Source organism: Eublepharis macularius, chromosome 1, assembly GCF_028583425.1.
Source record: "Eublepharis macularius isolate TG4126 chromosome 1, MPM_Emac_v1.0, whole genome shotgun sequence".
NCBI classification, from domain to species: Eukaryota; Metazoa; Chordata; class Lepidosauria; order Squamata; family Eublepharidae; genus Eublepharis; species Eublepharis macularius.
Window position 1 is genome coordinate 197,493,181 of NC_072790.1, and position 15,523 is coordinate 197,508,703.

The window sequence follows — 15,523 nt, forward strand, 5'->3', positions numbered from 1 at the left end:
AGGTCCCATTGAGCAATGCAGGAGGTCTGTGGTTGGCCGTCAGAGCTGCCTATCAGGGTTTGCAGGGATGAGATTGGAGTGCCCATGGCTACAGAACACCCCTTCCCCCTCCCTCCCCCGGGTGTCTTCTCCCAGGTTGTAACCTCTTTGCAGCTCCATGGTTGGAAAGAAGACCTGCCGATCAAGGTAAGCTGGGCTTCCATTCAGGTTTCCAGGGCAACAGAAGGAGTGCAGACAGAGTTCAGGCATTCCCCCGGCTCCATTTCCAAAGGAATTGATTGATGGTGCCTGACTGTCTGGCTTCACGAACCACGGAAGAATGCACCGAACCATGCCTCTAACCAACGCTGGTTCGTTGGCCATGGACAATCACAAACCGCCGAATCGCAAATGGAAAATCGGGCGGTTCGTGGGTTTTTTACATTTGTAATGCGGTTCGTGCCCATGTCTAGTCCTGAGTCCTGCCCAGTCACAGAAGCAGCTGGCCTGGCACTACTGCCAGCTTGCCTCAGCCAGCCATTCCTCCCATGCATAAAAATACCAGACATTTATATGTCCAGTATTTTAATTTCATTTCCCCTGGACACTCCAAAAAAATACAAGACTGTCCAATGAAAAACTGGACACCTGGCAACCCTATCTTCAGGCCACTTTTGAGCCATTGTATCCTTCTTCCAGCCACCACTGGTCCCTGTCTGGAACAGGCTCCATCTTCAACTGTTATTGTTGCTGCCATCAGTGTCAGCAACTGGCCTCCATCTTGAAGGTGGGAGTGGCTCTACCAGTAGGGTTGTCACTTCCCTCTACCCTCCTGACAGGAGGGTAGAGTCAGCACTTACCTTGTGCCGGGCATGAGGACCTTCACTTGCGTGTGCCCTGTGACTGACAAGATTACATCACTTCCAGAAGTGACAACACCACACTGGCCACACAAGCCCTCTTGAGCACCCCAAACAAAGAGCAGAATGTTCCTACAGCCGGCATGATGACATCACTTCCAGAAGTGACAACAGTGTGCTGGCCTCATGACCCATCCTGCACTCTGCGTGGGGCCAATTCAGCCTGTTTGAGGCCCAAATCGGCCCCAAACAAAGCATAGGGATGTTCCTGCAGCCAGCACAATATCACTTCTGGAAGTGATGTTGCTGTGTTTGTTGGGAGTGTGCATGCAGCACGCATTCCTGAAGTGCCTGCTGGTGGCGGGCAACCTCTGGCAGATGAGGGGGCAAATCCCTGGGTGTTCACCTGCCACTGGCAAGCACCTGGGAACCCTATCTGCTGGTGAAGGTGCTGCTTCATTTCTCCTTCTCTTGCCAGGGTTGCACATATACACCTCTTATATGAGTCAGACCACTGATCTATCAAGTCAGTATTTGCTACTCTGACCAGCAATGGCTGTCCATGTTCCGAGGCAGAAGTTTTTGACATCAACTATTAGCTGATCCTTTTAACTGAAGATGCCTAGGGTTGAACCTAGGACCTTCTATATGTAAAGCAGATGCTCAATCAGTGAGCTATGGCTCCACAAACCAGAATCACTAATCACAATGGAGCCTATTGGAAATAAATATATCAGCTAACTACTTCTCAAATTACTAATGATTTAGCAACTTCAGTTATTCAGGTTTCAGCATTAACAAAAGTCTACTGTAATTCTGTAAATAGCTTCAATTCAGCACTAAGTTTCTAGTTCTATTTGTTTGGAATGTGTATTTTTCTTGGTTATTTATTTTAGTTGGTTGACAGAACTTACCGTATGCATTTGATCTTATTACAGCTGGATGTGTGCAATAAATCCTATTTAATATGGAGCTAGATAAGTACATTCCATACTCCATGAACCCTCACACAAAATTATGCTGTCAAACCCTTATTTTTACTAGGCACCCAAAAATTGTACCTTGAGAAATGTACCTTTCTTCCTTCCTTCATACTTGCAAAATTCATTAACCCCCCCCCCCACTTTGAAGACTTGTGATATATTTTATTATAGATCAACAAACCACTTCTAGCCTGCTCAATGCCGTTTTCCAGAAATGAGCACAACGAGCATATGTTTAGTACTTAAGGACTGTTTTGGAAACTTAAAAAGCACAGTGTGAAGAGGAAAATGAAACCTGAAACCTTCCCCCCTCCAGGTCTCAGACAAGCAGACAGCCACATCATGTGTAGCTGGCTGAACCAGACTTGCACAAACGATGGAAATGTCTGGCAAGATAAAATGTACCCTCAGCTGGAAGAAAATGACTCAGGAGTCACATGATGTCCTGTAGCTAAAGCCTTGGAAATAAACTTTGAGAAACTCGTTCAACGTATGTTGATGAAGCTGGGGACTGAAAGCATGAATTGTTCAGATGGGGAAACTTAGCATGTCCATCACGAAACTTAAGACAGCATTAGCTATCTTCTGTTAGGCAAGTCACTCACTCAAGGCTGTTGTGAGTGAGGGCTAGAAATCACACTGTAATTCCTAAATCCTAGCTAGATTTCATTTTGCAAAAGGCATAAGCCACTGAAGGAGCTCACAATGCTAATTCTAATTAATCTGTATGCAGCAGATTCCATTGCTTTGATTACCCACAGGGATTCAGTCTTATGGATTTTGCCTGTGTGTTTGGCCTCTTGTCTATGATGTGTAAATTCTAATGACATTTATAAAGTCGAAATTATTTCCCCTGCCGTAGTGAATCACAACAATTAATGCCTTGCCTTGTCTTTATTGGCTTTTCATACTCCTTGCCTCCTACCTTCATGTATCACACCACCAGCAAGATGATTGTGAATTTGTCCCTTTTAAACAGAAGACCTGGGACATGACCCGAATATTAGGATCACTCATGGATTTTTTTCAAAAAGGTAATCAACTGTCCTACATGGTTGCTTTGAAGATTAGGAAGGGTTACTGGATGGAGGAAAGGGGCATTTAGTTTTTTCCTTCCGTGCTAATAATTTAAATTGCTCCTCTGATGCTGCAATTAGAAGACATAAATTCTAGCAGAGCAGGATTTCAGTCCAGTGTCACCCTAGAGACCAACAAGATTTTCAGAATGTAAGCTTTCAGTAATCAGAGCTCCTTTCAGACGTTCAGTTTGAAGAAGGGAGCTCAGACTCTTGAACGTTTACACCCTGGAAATCTTATTGGTCTCTAAGGTGCCACTGGATTCAAATCCTACTATTCTACCGCAGACCAACACAGCTGCTCACCTAAATTCTAAAGGAGTAGCCATGTCAGTCTGTTCTGACAAAACTAAAAAGAAATCTCTAGTGAGACTATAAAAATTAACAGACATACTGGAGTTCCAGCTTTCATGGTTAGAACTTATTTCATCAGATTCATGAAGTGAATTCTCAGCCTACAGATATTGCTACACATATGGAAAATTAGTAAGAAAGAAAAGCAACTGTAATTCCTATTAAAATGCATGCTATGAAGCTATGATACCTGGCATTTTGAGGGTAGGTCTGCCTTTTCGCCATTTTGTGGTTTGCTGTGCCTATTGTGACAGCCATATTGTGGCTGTGCCCACAATCCTATGTGAGAATTCCGAAGGTGCCTGCAGACTCAAAAAGGTTGCAGATGTCCAATGACTTTTTTACTATCCTATGGAAATTGCTCTTGCAGTACCATACGGTTTGGTTTCTATAAATGTTTGAGAATGAATCATGAACTATTTGTCACTGTTTTATGGAGATCTAGCAAATCTCAGTTTGGTCTATTTGACAGGTCACATAAGGAAGTTACACAACTCAAAGGAGAACCCTCCAACTATGTACTCTGGAGAGGGGGGAATTAATTTTCACCCTGGGACTCAGTACTATGAAGTAGCGGTGTGATTTGGAAAAATAATTTTCTAAAATTCTGTATCATAATTTAAGAAACGAAAGGTATATCAGATTTAAAAATTCTTGAAAATGTTGTTGTATCATGAAGACCAATTGGGTTCCATTTCCATTTTCATTAAGATTGGATCAGATGTCAGCCTATTGGATGAATATAATGCCAAGAAATATTGTTCCCATACTGGGTGGCGGGGTGGGGTGGGGATGCAGAAAGTCATTAGTTTAGCTGTGGGTTGAATAGAGGAAAGTAATGTCCAAAATTGTTTAGAATTACTATTCCTTGAAGCATTAATTAAAGCATTCCATCCACTATAAATAGTTTCACATTTTTTTCCTATGGATCATGGCTTTATATTTCTTTTTTGTTTGAAGAAACTCTTGAAGCAATAGAGGGTTACGATAATCTCTGAATCTTCGATGTTTACTTTGAGTAAGTTTTTTTCATTTTCTTACATTCATTGTTGAACCATGAGCAGTGAGATGATTGAGTTCTCGATGGTTTACAAGTAAAGGCTGGTGTAAAAAAAATCTAATAACTTAACCAAAATTGATGGTGTGTGCACTGTATTCTGTCTGTCCTGTAGCTCACTAATAAGTGTTTGAGCTTTAGGGGTTTCCATCCTGAGCCTGCTGGAAATGTGGGGAGGGCGGAATAAAAATAAAAAATAAATAAATAAAATAAATAAAGAAGAGCATTAGCTCTTGCTTCCATGTGGGCTGGCTTCCAATGGGCTGGCTTCAATAAATTGCCCTCTTGGCAAAGGGGGACCTCGTGGGCTAATAGAAGAACCTCAAAATTCCCTTCTATTGAAAGATGTCAGCCCATTGTTTTCCATTTACAGAAAATGGCATATTTTCCTGATCAGATATTTTTTGAACAAATTGTATCAAAATATCAGAAAAACTAGTCCCACCCTTTCTTCTAAAGAGTTCCTTCTTTCCAAGTGGAGTGGACAAAGGAGTCTGATTTTACAGTCCCTTGAATGAGGTGTCTTCAGCCATCCTTTCATTGTAGTGGAATAAGGTGTGGAAATGGTGGTTGGTTTCGTGGAGAGGCATTTTTTTAACAACAAACGTAATAGCTGTGAATAAAAATAGACCTTTCAGAGTGTCTGTCTAGTAAGGCATCCTTCCGCCCTGCCAATCATGTTGTAGAGAAATAGCAGCTTTTTAAAAATTTAGGCAAGTTCATGTTGCATTGCAATTGGTTCATTGGGAATGCATGTGGGGGGCAGACCACATGTTTTCTCTTTGTAAAGTAACCTACAAAAAGAAGAGGGCTCTACCTATACAAGCCTAAGTAATTAAAAATGTTTTTTTTAAAAAAAAAACCCCTAAGTAATTAAAAATGTGATGTTACCCAAAATAATTAATTAACCTGCAAAATTGTGGGAAACAGGTAACCCACTAACTGAAGGCGGTCAAACAAGTTAAGAAAAAAAAACACCATGAAAAACAAGAAACAAACTCCTTAGAAACACGTAAAAGCAAAGGTAAAAGTTTAAAATAAACCAAATATCAAATCTCACAGAACCCAAAGCAACAACAAAGATAATACCTCCCGCAGTGACCAAATATGCCCCCCTCCTTACTAACTCTCCCCCAGGGGAAAAAGATGGAGGGCTAGCTAGTCGTAATAATAAACTTATCAGACCAGTCAGTTGAGAAGTGCTGTTCGGACAGGAGCTGTCCAGCTGGGGTCTAGCATAATTCAAGCAAGGTGTCTCTCCCAAATCACAAAGAGCAGCAAGTGAAGCACACATGTGGCGCAAAATAGCCAACATAATGGATTGCTGCCATTTCAAATGTCCCTCCACTCCCAGAGAAATTGTACAATTGGCCAAGGCAACCCACATGATTTATCCCAGGGCTAAATGCTTGAGGGATGGGGAGAAACATTTTTTTTAAAGGACAGGCAGGCTCCATTATATTCCCAACTATTAAATCACAATGTTCAGAGATCCAGGTGTTGTTCTAGGAAGACTTTGACTGCCTCAGATATAGCCTACCCACTCTGATGCTGGGGAAGTCGGACAACTTTTAGCGACAGTTACATTTGACTGCAGAACCCTACTATGAAATGAAATGTCCTTTATAGGAAAGGAATATTAACCTCTCTTTTCTTAGAGTACCATGCATACCATATAGGTATTGCTTGCCAATGATCAGTACTGGAAAAGGATATGACAAAAATATATTTACTTTCAAGTGCATAATGCGAAAGAGCAGAACAAAGAGAACTGATCCTTGTTTGGTAGAATTCAGTCAAATCCTGACCCTAACTAACTTTGTGTTCTCTTTAGTTCAAGCAAAATCACAGGCATTTTTACCCTAAACCAGCAGGTTGTAACTCTTAAGAAAGGCATTTCCTATCAACACTAAATATAGATCCCAGTTGACTCAGACGTCAGGCTGTGTTTATTTGAGTTGAAATTTGGCCGATGTTTTATGAAAACTCTGCACAAATTCAGCAAAAATATTTTGGAAACATTGGGCACATTTGGTCAAGTCTTAATATTTGTAACAAATGTCAAAACTAGGCAATGAGGCAGGAACAACAGTGATTCCCTGTGAACTGCCACAAATACTAAATACCATATGCTAAACTTCAGAATCCATAATTTTCAATGCCCTGTCATGCAACTTCATCAGATTTTTTCCATGTTTTTTCCCTTTTAAAATAAACATTCTCCTCATCTAAAGGTCCCTAGGACGCCAATGAACACATCAAGCTCCTATAGATGCTAAACCTTCACCACACACTTGATGTTGACAACTAGTCCATGCACACAGTGCAGATGTGCTTATGTCCTGTATGCACGGCTATGGGTCCAATGGATCACATTCATTGAAATAAATTGCAAAAAATCTGCTGATTTTAATGAATTGGCAAATATCATAATTAGAAACCAAATGCATGCATTATGTGAGCAAAAATTGTTTTAGATCTAATTCACATGAATTCCACATGCATTTCACATGAAAGTCCGTTCCAACTCACTGAAGGTATGGATTTTTAAAATCTATTTGTCACATTCACATTTTACAACAGTATATGTTCCTGCCCTCCTATGGTGTGTCCCAGATTTAATGTTCCCTAACCAATAGCAAGAATGCTAATCAAGAAATTTCCTTCAGATTTCGAAAGGCAGGCAAACTCGTACAGAGTGACTGTTCCATTTGTTCCATGGCTTAGTTAATCCTGCTGGTGTCACTCAAATAACAGTTGTGATGGTGTGGCCAAATCCTTCAACACTAGTGTTAAGATCCAGAGAAGTTAACCATGTTAGTCTGCAGTTGCAAAATAGTAAAAAGTCTAGTAGCACCTTTAAGACTAACCAACTTTATTGAGGCATAAGCTTTTAAGAACCACAGCTCTCTTCATCAGATGCATCTGAGCGGTGGTTCTTGAAAGCTTATGCCTCAATAAAGTTGGATAGTCTTAAAGGTGCTACTGGACTTTTTACTAGTGTTAAGGGCACCAGTGAGCTGCCCATACATGCAGCTGCCACAGGGACAGTGAATTCATGAATCGGTCTTGGCTTTTCAGAGTATGAAGGCAGGGTGAAGACGTTTGAAAGGGTGTTATTTCAAGCTTTCATTTAAGCACTGGAAGAGACAACGTGTGAAGCCTAAGGCTCTGTTTTCTGTAATTGTGGCAAAGGTCAACGAGTTTCAGATAGAGATGTGCATAGAGATGGCCACAGGCATATCTTGAGCAAAGTTCAAGTCCACAGGCATATGTTGAGGTTGTCACAGTCACTCTAACTGTTGATTTTCATTCTTAGTTGTGCTGCAGATTATATGCTTTTCTCAATGGTGGCTTGTTCGTTTTTTCAGTGAGAGGGAATGTATAGAGAGATTCGGAATCTGCCATTTTTGCCAAGGGCCAGGATGACAGCAGTCCTCAACCTTGAGCTGATTTAGTTCCTGTGGCCCAAACTAGTCAGACTCTAATGGTGCAATCCTAAACATACTCCAGTCTAAACCTGTTGAAGTCAATGCACTTACTCCAGTCTAAACCCATTGAAGTCAATGCAGGAGTAACTCTGCTTAGGATTGCACTGTAAGTCACTCTAGCACAACCTGTGACCCATTAAATAAAAACACAGTCCACCAGACATGTATGGTGGTGACCTACTGGGGGACTGATAAACCTCTTCCCTGGGACAGCAAAAACAGGTGAATGATCAAGTACCTGGAAGCTTGTCTCAGGCTGCGTTCATCATAGCACAAGGACTTCAAGACTGATCTGTATAGGATGACCTTCCATGCAGGCCATTTTAAATTGTTCCATGTGGTTTCCAGAAGTACTGATGCGGTAAACAATTTGAGCAGAGCAGCTCATATTGACACTTTTGAGTGTGCCACTACCAAGCAATGAAAAGAAAACATTTTAAATTTATTTCCAAACACCTTAAAACATCTTACATTTATCTTCCAAATTGTTAATCCGTGACCACCAAGCAATTCCTGTGCTTTCATCCTACAGGAGGTCTGTGACTTCTGCCTGGCATCTGAGAGATACCAGGAAAATCGCTGGCCTTTCTTTCTTTCTTTCTTTCTTTCTTTCTTTCTTTCTTTCTTTCTTTCTTTCTTTCTTTCTTTCTTTCTTTCTTTCTTTCTTTCTTCCCCCCTCTCTCTCTCCTAAGTTTCACACTGCAGTTAAAGGTTATTTATACAGCAAGCAACAAGCACAAGCGTCTGCAGCCCATTCCAGTCAGCAAGATCCAGGGAATGCAAGTGTGATCAACCTCATCCTGTCAAGTCAAGCAAAACAAAAATCTATCAATCAATAGCAGGCGTGGGAGCACTTAAAATGAAAAAGGAGAGTCCATTTCCTGCTAAGGGAATGGAGCTCCCAAAAACCACTGCCATTTTGAGTCTCAGAGAAAAACACTACAAGGAAATGAATTCTCAGTGTTATTTCCTAGAGAACTACGTAGAGAATTCAGCTCTTTCTTTGGTGTTATGGTAGTCTGCTGCAATATGGTGTTGATGCTTAGAAATGGGTCTTTTAAAGAAGAGTCCAGGTCAAAACCAACATGACCTTAAGAGTCACATTTCCATCTGGACTCCATCAGTAGTAAACTCACACAAGGATACACTTTCAGTTTTTTAAAAGGCCTTTTATACTTAGTGTTGCCAGCTTGGAGCTCACAGTTAATCAATGTGACCAAATATTTTCATTTGAAACCTGAAGCAGCTATAAGTATCGAAAGCATGTGCCTAATGAAAGCTGTCCAGAAGTTCAGATCATCAGCAGTTAACTCCATACACATATATACCATAGCCTTTTTGGTATGGGCTAATCTGATGAAAATACTGATGAATACTGATAAGCAGACACCTGATAGAGTTCAGCCCTCTGCCTCACAAACCGGCTATACCTGGATACAGAGGAACAGCTTGCAAGACACTCTTTGCAATACCATGATACAACATGTGATCTATCAAGATGAATACATCATTCATACATAGTGCCCTGGTGAGTGTTTGGCTACCTTCCCTGCCTGCAGCAAAAAGAGAGAGAGAGACGTGGTTCTCAAAAGCTTATGCTATAATAAAAGTGGTTAGTCTTAAAGGTGCTACTGGACTCTTTACTATTTTGCTACTATAGACTAACACGGCTAACTCCTCTGGATCTGTTGATCTCTTGGTGGACCAATACACAGTTGTTCTGCTGCAATGGTGATGAATGGTGCAGATGTGCCCTAAATATTTGGCTATCTCTGCCACTTAGAGATTCATAAACATGAAGAATACTTTTGTCAGCCTTATTCCATATAAAACTGGCTGCTTGCATGAATGTAATTATAATAATCACATTTGATTTATATACCGCCTTTCAGGACAACTTAACACCCACTCAGAGCAGTTTACAAAGTGTGTTATTATTATTATCCCCACAATAATCACCCTGTGAGGTGGGTGGGGCTGAGAGAGCTCCAGAGAACTGTGACTAGCCCAAGGTCACCCAGCTGGCTTCAAGTGGAGGAGTGGGGAATCAAACTTATTTCTCTGGATTAGAGTCCTGCCACTCTTAACCACTACACAAAACTGTCTCTCTGTGCAGCCAGAATGCAGTGCGCCATTCTTATGGATCCCACCTTGTCTTTACCCAGCAACTCACACCTGCCTTCCTGTCCCACTAGTAGCTCTTACTGGACCCTTCAGCCTCCCTAAATTTCTAACAGGTTTTTTCCCTGCCTGCATCCTTTAATCTGCCTGCATCTCCAGCATGCTGCTTTGCTTCCTGCCGTTGTTCTCCCATACACTGCCTCTTGAACTTTGAACACGTTCGGGAGTGTGGAGTGGAGCACATTCAAAGATGAGCATGCCATTTGGACCCTCCTGCTAAAGAAATGTAACATTCCCTTGCTAGCTCCAGACCTGCCACAGCTGTCAACGCTCCCCAGCTTTCAAATAGAGCCCTGATCCAGATTGACCTGGCTGTCTGAAATCATCTTTTGAGGTTGTGTGAAAAGCTTTCCTTCATCCCTTGCTTCAATTTCAAATAACTACTCAAACAGATACATAGACTGGTAAGCCTCAGAAGGTCCGGATGCTATTCAACCATAACTAGTTCCCCAAAGCCAGGATTTTCTACCAAACCACTTTGGTTTGGAAATTGGACTGGAAATGTTGTCAGATCAGATGTTCTTATAATGATTACAGTGGTCTCCTGCGTCTGCCAGCTCCAGAGGACCGTGAGAACAGACTTTTGTACAGTTCTGTATGTCACTCCTTCAGCTCATGCTCTTGGCTGAAAAAAAATACAAACTGAAAAATTAAGCAGTTTTAAAAAACCATTTCAAAGCCCTTCCCTAATAATTACACAGCAAGGATAAACCACAATCTCATATATGCTGAGTTATGCATAAGATTAACTCATTGCAAGATTTGGAACCACTTCCTTTTTTTTTAGTTTGTGAGAATTAAATCCCATAGAATTTCATTTCAAAGTCAGCTTCAATCAGAATTTTATTGACTTAGAAATGAAGTTCAGGCTAATTCAACCACTACAGAACAGTCCTCGCCCCATAAATCATACATATATGATTTTAAAAGAATAAGTATGTGCTTGTTTCCATACTTTCTCTTTCAAATGCTGGTCTCTCTTTTTCATAACATATCGTGTTTCCACCCACAAGCACTAGCTTCAAACCATTTACTCTAGGGTAAGAATATTGAAGTGAATATGACTACTTTGAAGCAGCTGCTTTATACATTATGGAATAAATCACATATAGTCCTTTGACACATTAAAATATCCTAGGGAGAGAAGGCAGAGAGAGACAGACAGACAGAGTTGAAAGCCAAAGTTTTTGTCTTGCACTAGAATTTGGCAAATGTCTGTCCCAACCACTAATAACTTTCTGGTTGGAAAAGGAATTATGAATGCATCAGAGGGAAAAGAACTATATGAGTGCAAGTACATGGAGCACACCCAGGTAGAAAAGATCGATCCTTCAAAGAAAAAGACAAAAATGACAGAAGAAACACAACAGAGGAGGAGGACCCCTCACTGGCAAAAACAAATATCATTCCAGGACCCAAAGCCAACAACAGTTACTGACTGTTTGTCAGTTGAGAATGAAGATGAAGTGTCAGGACACAAATTCTTCTGCTCTGATGTGGCTCCTCCTTCTTGGCCTCAACCTTTGTAAGAGACTGGAACTTAATGAACAAACTGTGAACTGAGGAACATTACTATTGGCCAGCATAATTCAAGTAAATGTTAGCCTCTTGGTGATTGCCAGGTTAGATTTTGAGTCCAGAAAGCATATTTGTCATATCAAAAAGGAATCAGTTCTACACTCAGAAGAAAAAAAACATAGGTTTCCCTGGTTTCCCTGAAAGAAGGCTGGTGTGACAAAGAATTCTGCTGAGATTGCAAAATGCATAAGACATTTCACTGTAAGTACACAACTGGCTCCAGGTGTGGAGCATCCTAGGTAAGATACTGTCAAGTGACCTGTTGACCAAGTAGTCATCATGAATACGTATACATGCACAAACACACAGTCTCCTTGGAAAAGGGAGGAGAATGTAATTCACTCGTACTTCTTTGGTCATGCTAGTGCTGACAGAGCTTAAAGGTTAGAGAGTCACTCTACAATTTCTTATCCTCCACATTTCTTTCTTTCTTTTATACCCCACCTCTCTCCCCAGTGGGGAGCTAAAGCTGCTTACTTCATTCTTCCCTCCTACATTTTATTCTCACACCAACCCTGTAAAATAGGTTGGGCTGAGAGGGTATGTCTGGCCCAAGGTGACCCAGTAAGCTTCCAAGGAACAGAGGGGATGTGAACCTGGATCTCCCAGATCCTAGTCTAGCACTGTAACCGCTACACTGCACTAGCCACAGCAATAAATGAAAAATTCTGTCAGAGGCTCCTGAGACAAGCTCCAATTTACTAATCAGAGAAGCACTAGAGGAAGCATCAAAAATGGCTGCCTCATGCTCTCCACTGCTTCCAGGTGCCTGCTATAGCAGTATAAATGGGGCATCATCCTCTGACATTATGTGGTGGAATTAGATTCCTGGTGGAAAGTAATGGGCCAAGTGAGTCTGGTAATACATGCTTTCTTTTCAGGCTCCCTTCTGGGCCAAAATCAGACCCAGGAGTGGACTCCTCATCAAAGGGTGGCTAGGAAGGCTCAGAGTCAGAACACTTGACACCACCCCTGCCATACAGAGCATAGGCTTGCTATCCCTGCCCAGGATGGGGCAACCCCCACCCTCACCTGCCATCTTCTGACTTCACTCACCTGGCCAGTGAGGGACGGGGTACAGGGATGGGAAGAAGCATGTACATGTGCTCCCTCACTCCCACTTTACAGAGGAATCCTGGTGCACAATGGAATGGAGGTGAGTGAAACCTGCCCCTTTGGAGATAATTTTCACCCAGCTCATCTTCAGTGTGCACACATGCACTGTGACTCCTTCCTTTCTCTTGTTTTGAAAACTGCCTCCAAAGACATGGTTTTCACTCTCCTTAGTTTCATTGAGCACCAGGATTTCTCTGCAAAGGAGGAGCTCTGGAAAGCTCATACTCTCTGCGTGCACACAGTAGGTTAGTACCTCTAAAGAAACTGGTATCTAAGGTCTGGAGATCATGTTTTCTCATGCAAGGTTTGAGCGATGTCGCACAAAACTCATGCGAGAAAACGCGATCTTTCGCAGTTTTGCCGGCATGTTCCGCAATGTCCCAGCTTCAGGTAAGCCGTGCGGAATCGGCCCAGGGCTGGTGACTTGATCCTGCCCACCCCCATACCCTCCTCCACGAGAGGGAAAGAGCTCCCTTAAGTACTTCCCCCCATGCCCCTTCAATTTGATGACTGGTCTCTAGCCCTGACTATCCTGTCCTATGCCTCATTTTGAACAAGAAAATGGGGCTGGGACATTCAGGTTCTCTCTTTAGAATCTCAGGCAGAGAAAGGTCTTTCCCAACATCTGCTACCTCATTTTTTTTAAAATTAGGGATCCACCACAGACCTTCTATAGGCACACAAAGCATTCTGTCTACCCTTGATCCATGACCCCCAAATGTAATGTATGAAGTGACCCTTTGAGGTTATGTGAACAAATAAAGTTTTCTTATACCAAACAATTATTGATCTTTCTAATCCATTATTGTCTACTCTGATGAGCAGCAACTTTCTAGGGTCTCGGGATGAGGTTTTTCTACCTTTAAATTGCATGTGCTCCTCCACTTAGATGCCCTACACAACTCAGTCTTCCATGTTTTGTGTTATATTGTTATGTGTTTTATGCAACTGACATTATCAGACTCCATTTTATCCCTATGCAAATTACATTCTTACCTAATATATAGTTTTGTCTGGGTGATTGGATTTTTATCATGGAATTTGGACAGAAACTTTTATATTGGACAGGAATGAAGATGTCACAATGCATTCATAAAGCTGTACCATCATGATCTGCAAGCGTTCTGTTGGAAAATGTCCAATGTTATTCTTAAGAAAAAGCTGCATTTGCTTGCCCAGACTAGCACTGGTGAGTTCAGAACACAGCATGAATCTGTTGCCCTTCCTTTCAGTTTCAATGTCAGTGGGAATCTAAACAAGAAATAAGACTTTATCCTGGCATGATCACATTAAAAGGCATTGATGCACCTTCCAGAATCATTCCCGGCAGCAGTAATTTCTTTTTAATGATACTTTTCCTTCTTGGAAAGTACATTCAAAGCAAAAAAGCCCAATTTCATTATTTCCTTCAATGAAACAGAGGAAAGGCTGTTGCAAGACGAAGTTTTTAAAATGCTGATTTTATTGCCTCCTTGATTTTTTTTTTAAAAAAGAAATCTATTCTGTAGTTTTTGAAGCAATTTCCAATAAACAAGGGGAGGGGAGATTAAAAAAAAGAAAGGTGTTAAGAAATTTATTAAGGGAAATTGAACGCTGAATTTTTGCAAAAAAAAAAAACCTACAGAAGTAAAGTCATAACATCAATAGAAAAAATGGGAATAAGAAAGTCTGTTATATTGTTTTAACTTACATTTACTATATTACATGTATGTGGGAAGATGCAGTACTTTCAGCATTCCTGGATTACTGTAGTTTGGGATAGGAGAAAACCAGATGAAAACAAATGACCAAGTTTTATCAATTGTGGAAAAAAGAGTAAAGATAAAACTCATGTTTTAAAACCTTTTCTTTTATGTAAAGAAGGGGGGGAAAGTTGGATTCGGTTTCGTTTTCTTGGCCATGTCAGACGCTCCTCTCCGCAGGTCCGAGAGGAAGCGCCCGAGCAGCCTGACCGGGCGGCTGATCTGCGAAGATTAGCCCCCAGGACTCCCAGTGAGGGAGGCAGGATCCGGGACGCGGCGGGAAGAGCCCCCTGAAATCGATGCAGGGGGTAAATTGCCCATTTGTCCCTATGGAGGCCGGCAGACGTGCGCGGCACCTTGAGTGCTGCCGGGCCATGGAAAACGGCAAAGAGCAGAACTAGGCGGAAGCCTGTAAGTAAGCGAATCCCTTCTGTTATTACAAGCGCACGTGAAGGAGTGGTGGGATCTGAAGCTAAGAAGGCTCGCTCTTCCCCCTCGCTGAGTTTCAGAATTTGGTTGGCGGTCCCCCCCCCAAAATGGCAGCGAAAAAGCAGAGTCCCGCTTTGGGCAAGTCAATTTCGGCTGCCCTGCAGGCAAAAGGAGAGTCGCTCGAAGACTTGGTGAAAAGGTCGGTTATCGAAGCCATAAAGCCCTTTGTTGACAAGCTGAACGAAACAGATCAAAGGGTGGGCTTAATTGAGAGCGAAGTGAAAACCATCAAGGAAGCAGCGGGGGTGGGGCAGAGAAGTCTGCCCGGGAAAATGCGTCACTCGTGAGGGCAATGAATAAAGAGTTAAAGCTGGTGGAAAACCAGCTCATCGGGCTACAAGCGGAACAAACACAGACAATTTTGCGCCTCCAGAACGTGAAAGAGGAGGACAATGAGGATTTATGGGGTCTGGCCTCGGAACTATTGGCGACACCCACGAGGGCAACTAAAGAAGAGGTAAAAAGCGCCATTTTGGAAGTCCGTCGGGCTTCTTCAAAATATGCAACGAAGCGTCAGCTGCCTCGCGAGATCATCACCGAGTTTTCATCTAAAAGGATCCGAGACACTATCCTATACAACTCATATAATGCGGATCTGGATTTTCTGGGTAATAAAG